At 37.6% G+C, this 8,164-nt stretch overlaps 1 protein-coding gene across 1 annotated transcript in view; it reads right to left on the bottom strand.

Annotated features, from left to right (window-relative positions):
- Nucleotides 1–6,041, bottom strand: part of cemip (cell migration inducing hyaluronidase 1) — a 132,179-nt gene extending 126,138 nt beyond the window's left edge. The window contains exon 1 of the mRNA XM_016280405.1: nucleotides 5,955–6,041. The gene's annotated coding sequence lies outside the window, so the exon portion shown is untranslated. The remainder of the gene's footprint in view (nucleotides 1–5,954) is intronic.
- Nucleotides 6,042–8,164: the final 2,123 nt, after the last annotated feature.

Here is an 8,164-nt window from a genome sequence, read left to right as displayed (position 1 = left end):
CGACAGACAGACAGACAGACAGATAGATAGATAGATAGATGACAGACAGACAGATAGAAGACAGACAGACAGACAGACAGACAGATAGATAGATAGATAGATGACAGACAGACAGATAGAAGACAGACAGACAGACAGACAGACAGATAGATAGATAGATAGATGACAGACAGACAGATAGAAGACAGACAGACAGACAGACAGACAGATAGACAGACAGACAGACAGACAGATAGATAGATAGATAGATAGATAGATAGATAGATAGATAGATAGATAGATGACAGAGGTGTTTAGTTTTACGACTTGTTTGGAGATGACACCGCAAGACTCATCAAAAGTCTTCACTGCCAAAAATGCATTTCCCGAATGGAGGCCAATGGACTCCTATTTTATTTCAATTTCAAGAGCTGTTGGTGTTCCTCAAGCTTCTTCAATTGAAACTATTTGTTGGTAAAACATGAGACAGTCTGAAAACAAGACTGTTGCTTGCCTTCTGACAGCCAATGAATTACTCTACATTCTGTCAGGCGTCAGGGTTGACAAACCTGCTGTTCATTTCGTGAACCGAGAGATTATACGCCATCCGAGAGATATAGTGCTGTCAGGATACACCTGCAAATTCATAACCTTGAGGCTCTTCGGGATGGATTTGAGCGATCTTTGGTCATAAGTAATGAACGCACACATGCAGCTTCTTCATGCTACTGGGTCCGTTTATGATCAAGGTGAAAAATTTCATCAGGGTGATTTTCATCGATCTTGTAAACGCGCAGATGCTTGTATGCCCTAACGTGCTTTGTAACATGCATATGGCCGAAATCAAATTGTTTATACAAGGCGACCAAAGAAGCCATTCATCTTCAGGGGTAATCTAGATATGCCCGGTTATTTAAATCACTGATTTGCCTTGTTATGGAGGAATTCCTGTTGTGTTATGAACAGGCCAGACCATCACTGAATCATCAATGAACTGACTTTAGCCGGAAAAATTACTCTTTGTTATTGTCTTCTTGCATTATTGACAAACTATTTTCCTGTTTGACACTGTAAAGCTGTTTTGACACAATCAGTATTGTATAAAGCTCTATATAAAATAAGGTGACTTGACTATTGCCACCATTTTATAAAGTTACAACCACAAGTCGTCTGTTTTTAAAACAGCTATGCAATTCATAGCCTCTTGAGACGTATAGTTCAATCAGCCCTACAATCTGGCAGTGAAATGCAGCTATAAACCCTTGACAGCACACAGGTATGGCTTTTGAGAGCCTAGAATTAAGCAATTAGCAAATCTTAACAGACCCTCCATTTACACCTCAAGCACAAATTAACCCATCTATCAAATTGCATGCACATAAGAAGAAAATCAAATTCGTTTACACGTTTCAATTGACTCCAACTCCGTGATAAATGGAGATGGGCTCTCTTGTAGATATAAATCGTTACATTCACTTGCCATCTTCTCGCTGCTTTCAATATTCATGTCAATATTCCACATCCCGTGTAGTTATTCATTTACATGGAAATGAGCTGAAGTAAGTGTCATGACATTATGTGGATGAACGCCGCAATCCCCCCGACTGCAGCAGGCCAAAGCCAAAGCTCAGACGCACTGGAAATATCAGACACGTTCACAGACGCACTAGACATACAAAACACGACAGGTGCACTGTGGGCTGGCGTGTGACAGCTTTATTTATGAATACAATTGCATGCTAGCTATAAATAAACAAAGAGTTGAAAATTCTGTGCTGTTGTTATTTTTTTTTCCATATAGCACAAAAGGAGAGGCATTTTGAAGAATTGTTATTTTTCATTTTTTTGACAATATATATGTAAAAAAAAAAAAAAAAATCCATAGAAGTCCATACGACTTGTGCACTATATTATGGAAGTCCATTTTCGCCACAGAATAAAAAAAAAAGGTAATTGTGACTTTTTATCTAACAATTTGAACTTTGTTTCTCGCAATTCTGAGAAAAAAGTCACAATTGTGAGTTTATTTCTTGCAATTCTGAGTTTATATTCCGCAATTCTAAGTTTATATCTTGGAATTCTGAGTTTATATCAGAACATTCTGAGATATAAACACAGAATTGTGAGATTATAAATTGCAATTACCTTTTTTATTTTTCAAAAACAGGATTCCATACTATATGAAGCCATGTAATAAGTTAGTGTGAGGAATAGACTGAAATGTAAGTGGTTATTGACTGATAATCTTCACATCTGCTGAATCAAAATTAAAAATTTTCATCACAATGGCGTCTTGCCACATTGAATATATTTCGGCCAAATGTGTGTTCACAGACGCACTAGACATACAAAACATGACAGGTGCACTGTGGGCTGGCGTGTGACAGCTTTATTTATGAATACAATTGCATGCTAGCTATAAATAAACAAAGAGTTGAAAATTCTGTGCTGTTGTTATTTTTTTTCCATATAGCACAAAAGGAGAGGCATTTTGAAGAATTGTTCTTTTTCATTTTTTTGACAATATATATGTAAAAAAAAAAATAAATCCATAGAAGTCCATACGACTTGTGCACTATATTATGGAAGTCCATTTTCGCCACAGAATTAAAAAAAAAAAAAAAGGTAATTGTGACTTTTTATCTAACAATTTGAACTTTAGGTGCTTTTTTTATTCTTTTTGGTGCTTGACAGCAGTATTGTTTTTGTTAACAAATACTACAACTATTAAAAATAGTGTTTCTGTTCATTTAAATAAAGCAAAATATAAATACTAGATTAAAAACTAAAACTTGAAAAAACAAGCAAACAAACAACTTAAATGAAAATGAAAAAAATGGTCAACTAACTGAAATAAAATAAGTTGAAGTACTAAAATTACCTCAATTGAAATAAATTAAAGCTAAAAAAATGACAAAAGCACAAAACAAAATTACTAAAACATCATTTAAAATATTACTAAACACCATAATAGTACACATTATTAATAATACCAAAAGAACACTGCCTGACAGTCGTGGTAACTATAAAGAACTGTCATTATGTGTAAAAGAACTGTATGAAGATTCTTCAAACATTCATCCTTTGTGTTCCACTGAAAAAAAATAACAGCATACAGATTGGGAACAACAGTAAATAACGACCGAATGTTATTTTTTCTGTGAACTACTCCTTTCATAATTACACATGGGTTTGATATGATGGGCTTCAAGCAAATAATGACTTCATATGTTAGTCATGAACTAAAGGTTCACAATGCTTTTGATACACCATTTATGACATTTTTCTTGAAACAAGTGAGTCATTGGTGATAAGGTGCTGCAACATGCACGCTTTCATAAGACTTCAGTGATATTTCAAGGATTTTATCTGTTGAGGTCAGGTTGTGGACTGTAGCTACAAGCTGTTTTATAACTCAGACCTAGATTTAGCCCAGAGGCGAGAGAAAGGATGAAAGAGAGAGAATAAGAGAGAGACACATGCACTGGGAATACAGAGGGCTTTGTTCCAAAACCTATGAGCCACCTTGCTCTCTACTAACTAAAGCAGCATACTAACTGAAATAGAACCTCAAAACTGACCAAGCTGGAACGCTCTACAACCTAGAAAGCTCATTTCAAGACAGGACAGGCGTACACCTGACTAAAAGGCTGTTGCAATAGGAAGTTATTGGCCAAATTTGAACACCGTGTCCTAAACTCACGTGCATACATGCACACACAGTACAACAGGACATCTGTCCGCCTCCACCTGTCTTCAACTAGGTCAGTCTGAAGCCAGTCATTACATCTCATAGGTGTTTAATGAACAGCCTGAAATAACTGACACTCGCACACAAGACCCCTGCCCACAATGCACGAGTTACTACTAGCTGAAAGCTCTCAATAAAACATCCAGCTCTGCAGAGCTGTAATGTTGGACTGCGTTCAAAAGTGCATGCCACCGTTTCAAGTTCAAGCATGGGGAGCTGCCATCATACAGATCGGCATGAAAATCTGGACACCGGAACATCACTGTTTGCAATGTTCTTTTCCGTGCAAAACCCAAAGTCTCTATGATATTCTGGTTTTGTTTTGTTTTTTTTGTTTTATAAGCACTGCTATAGCACAAATAAAATATCATTTAAGCTGACCCAGCTAACAAAAATATGTTCTCAGAACGTTTTATTAAGTTATGAAAACTGAACGTTCAAAAAAACATCCTTTTTTAAATATTTTTTTCTTGGTTATATGAACGTTAAGGGAACATGCAATCATTATGGGAATGTTGTTTTTGAATGTTTTCTGGAAATTTTGAAACGTTAAATGAACGTCCAACTAAAATACTTCAGGAATAAAACATTCTATTAACGTTTTTGTGTTAACGTTTTGAGAATGTTAGGAAAGACCAGATAACTTTATACAAACGTCAAATCAACAAATGAACGTTAGTTCAGAACTTTGAGAGAACCTTGCTAAAACATTATGAGAACGTTCCTTGTTAGCTGGGGAAGTACTAAAATTAATACAACTAAAAATGTAATTAAAACTAAATTTAAAAAAAACTAATAAAACAAGAACAGCAAAAAAATAAAAATTTTACATATAAAAAAAATATAATTCAAAATATTAGTAAATACTAAAATAGCAATAGCACTCCTATTGCACACACTACATGAATTATGCACCAAGGAATAACACTTTGACAAGGTTTCATTCTACTTGTTTCCACTAACAAGTAGTCTAAGTGAATAAATAAACTCCCACCCTCTCGCACAGCATATCTTGAGAGAGAAATATCTGCCCTCTACAATTTCACACACCATTTAGTGGCTGATGAATGGTGCATGAAATAAAACAACTGCCCACTTGCTGGGCACCACATGCGAGGGGCTGTTATTTCACAGATGCACGAAAACAACTTGCTGCCAGTCTGCATTGTTTGGACACAGCAGAGTCTGCGTACACTTGCTGCATGTAATGAATTCCACACATGAACTTCTGCCTTTGGTCCCATGCCAGTCGTCTGGTGACCACAAAGGCGGAGATGCCATAACAAGGATTTTTTTTCACAGTTTTTGCAGTATGGAAATCATCTTTTGTCTTTGACACCGTAAAGCATCACATCACAATCGAATGGGTGGAATGTGGATCTAATTCTTTCTGGTTTACACACCATATCCACTGTAAGTATGCATTTTAATATTGTCACATGCACAGTAGAGGGTAATAAAGCACTACATACCTTGATTTCCAAGATGATGATGAAATGGGTGGAAACTGTCATTCTTCACAGGGTCCTACTTTCCGGGAGTCGTGGGAAAGGTAAAGGTGCATGCTTATATTTGAGGTATCACACTATGATACCACATTATACTGTATTATACCATACTATACTATTTTGCACTATAGCACAATATATTATCCTTCACAATATTATAGTGATTCTACACAATACATCACACTCAGTGAAGTCCATTACACTATTGCACATTACTGTACCACATTCTCATATCACATTACATATCTAAGCGTTATTACATGAGAATGCAAGAAAGCAATCTGTCAGTTTCGGAATCAGATGAACCTGTCAAATCGATCAGGTGCTGATGTTGCTCGGGCGCTCAGGTGAAATGATGCGCATCGCGAGCTGTTAATGCTGTTTTTGTCTGAACTTGCACCGGCGAAGCATGTTGCCACAAACTCACATAACTGGAATAGGTTTCTCTGTTCAATGCCTGGCCGGTCTTGCTTGCAAAAACGCGCCGGTTTGGTTGACATTACGCAAAAATGGCACTGGATAAAACACACGAGCGCGTAACGGATGGCACGAAATGAGAAAAGACGCACTTTGACGCCGCGCACCGCAACTAGTGAGATACAGATCGCAGAAATCAAAGCGCACTTGTCTCACTCAAGTGCACTTGAAAGTATACAGTGGCATCATTCATGAGTTTCAAAATCCACAAAGATAAAGGTCCAGAAGTGCAGACCAACCTGTAGCGTGAGCAGATTGCCGTCAGCTCCACGGAAACAGTGCGGACTACAAGCAGCTGATGCGCGGCATGAGTTCATAAGACAGCACGGGCGGCACACTGATATTTATACACACCTCCAGAGCCCTGCTTTACACTGTTTACAACGCCGGTGCGAAGCCGCGCCCACTGCGCAACGATTGGTCGGAAGAATCCGAAGGCACGCCTACTTGAATCTGATTGGCTCAACGGATCCCTGTGCGGTTCAAGACCTCAATGTACAGTATCCAACTAAACACTGCACATGCTTCTGACTGTAAATGAGATGATTAATCATTAGGGAGCATGCAAAAGGTCATGGCCAAAAAATAAATAAACAATACACTGAAAACTGCACTTATGATTGCGTCCACAGTAACAGGTCATGATGAGACTTCAGTTCTATTCTGCTCACATTTCAGCAGATGCTTTTATTTTATTCAAAACAACAACAACAAAGGTGATTATATTCAATTGACTTGTGTTGATTTAGAAGATGCTTTTATTCAAAGTGACTTGCAAATGAGGAGCGCAATAGAAGCCGTTCTAGTCACTGATGGAAAGATGTGCTGGTAGTTATTTGTGGAAAGCAGCACTGGATCCTAATGATTATGAATTATGACCCGATAGAGAGGGAGAGAGAGTTGACTCATACTGCATAACAGTTATCAGTTTTAATCCATAGAGGTCGCTATTATCATTGTTCCAAGAGACAGAAAACTTCATAAAGTGGCATCCTGTTGAGATTCATATTGACTTGAGAATTCAAACTGAATTTCCAAATAAACAGGTGCTCCTAAATGACTCACGCAGCTGCATTTAGCTTTCTTCTCTACACACTGAAATCTGCTTTGAGAAGCATGCTGAACAAAATTATAATCACTTACTGAAAACAATGTAATGGGCATAATTTTTTTCAGAGGCGGTTTGATCTATTTAAAGGGGTCATATGATGCGATTTCAATTTTTCCTTTCTCTTTGAAGTGTTACAAGCTCTTGGTGCATAAAGAAGATCTGTAAAGATGCAAAGACTAAAGTCTCAAATCCAAAGAGATATTCTTTATAAAAGTTAAGAGTCAGCCACGCCTACCTAAAACGGCTCGTTCTAACACGCCCCCACATACCTACCTCACTATGTGGGAAGATTTGCATAACGCCGCCCAAATGTTCACGCAAAGAAAGAAGGCGTAACTTTTATTCTCGCTGTAGTATTGTTGTTCTGAAAGCGAAACTACTTTGTTTGGTCTTCCAAAAGAGGACGATATCTGCTTCGTCATGCATGCAGCTGATCCGTGCTGGTCGCTGAGGAAATACATCAACTTCGCGCTGTGGATCGCCGGATTGGCTTTCACTGTGGACGAAGCGTAGTCCAGCCCAGGGTCGTCACATGTGGTTGCCGCAAGCCCGCCAGACGCTCCGTCGAATCCTCCGGCCGCGCCGTTCTCAAGCCCACCGGTCTCCGCATACTCTAGGCCTCCGCTCACTCAAGGCCGCGGGTGTGTGATGCTGTTTCTTTGTGAAAGCGAAACTACTTAGTTTGGCCTTCCAAAAGAGGACACGACTAGAAATCAGTGGTTAAGTTGTATTTACAACACTGTTCCAGAACACTTCAACCCAAATATTCAGATGTGTGCAGCACATTTTATGGAGGACTGTTTCCTGATCCTAGAAGAGTAGACTACAATGCCGGCTGTTCTGACTCACAGACCGTAAGTACGTTTTCATTTTAAGGATTTGCCACTGATGATTCATTTCATTACACCAAATACACAAAATAATGCTCTTTTCGGCAACATCATATGACCCCTTTAAACAACAGATGGACTTCACTGTTTGCCTAGTTAATGGAGGCTGTTTTACATCTCCGATCAATAGTACTCAAGATCTGGTTACTATGCAGGGAATACGAGGATGTAAAATACAATTAACAGCATGCATATAAAAAGTCCTACTCAGCAAAAGAATTAAACATCAACATGACTACCAATTTACGTGTCAGCAATGATATTGTGGAAGAAGAATATACTGCACATAAAAAAAATTAATATAAAAGAATAAAATAAAATATCTAAAATAACAATTAAAATTTTGACATACATATTTTATTATTTTATATGTATTAGTATTAAAACCAAAATTTAAAAAAATGAATATATATATATATATATATATATATATATATATATATATATA

Source organism: Sinocyclocheilus grahami, unplaced genomic scaffold, assembly GCF_001515645.1.
Source record: "Sinocyclocheilus grahami isolate Dianchi unplaced genomic scaffold, SAMN03320097.WGS_v1.1 scaffold140.1, whole genome shotgun sequence".
Lineage (NCBI taxonomy): Eukaryota > Metazoa > Chordata > Actinopteri > Cypriniformes > Cyprinidae > Sinocyclocheilus > Sinocyclocheilus grahami.
Note: the sequence above shows the minus strand (reverse complement) of the source record. Positions and strands in the feature narration are given on the sequence as shown.